This window comes from Empidonax traillii, unplaced genomic scaffold (genome assembly GCF_003031625.1).
Source record: "Empidonax traillii isolate 1590-97213 ecotype Southwest subspecies unplaced genomic scaffold, ASM303162v1 scaffold497:size1267575, whole genome shotgun sequence".
Classification (NCBI taxonomy): domain Eukaryota; kingdom Metazoa; phylum Chordata; class Aves; order Passeriformes; family Tyrannidae; genus Empidonax; species Empidonax traillii.
In genome coordinates, this window is record NW_020955690.1 from 717,556 (window position 1) to 718,134 (window position 579).

The following is a 579-nucleotide window of genomic DNA, read 5'->3' on the forward strand; positions in this document are numbered from 1 at the left end:
AGAATCTTCCAGGAATTCAGAACACTGAAATAAGATGCACAAACCAAGGTGAAGACTGAAAGATCTGGGGTAAGAGAAGCACCTTAGTGCCTGGAAGTGACTATAACATTCACTACAAAGCCACTTAAAGACCTGTCTCTGGGTACCTTTTTGTAGTGCCCTGTGCAGTGGGGAGATCTTGCTCCTCAGGATGTCAGACAACCCAGAAAATGCTGCACTCCTGTAAGATTCCTGACATTGGTATGGCAGGAAGAAACTAATCTGAGCCAAAGACAATTTGCTGACAGGACTCAGTAAGAACATTTCAGCAATATCCTTTTGAAATCCAAAAGGAAAACTGAAAAGGGGAAAACAAAAACAAAAACCAACAAATAAACTAAGCACTGCTGCCTTTCTTCAATTATTAAATTTTGTTTATGTGGCACTCATGTTGGCAAAAAAATCATATCTCTGAAAGAAACGAATCTGGGGAAAACATACAGAGACAGAAAAGACTCAGGGAGAAATTTAGAAGGGCTACATTATGGCAATAATTCATAAAAATTCTATCATATGTCCTCCTCACAGCTAAGGAGGATA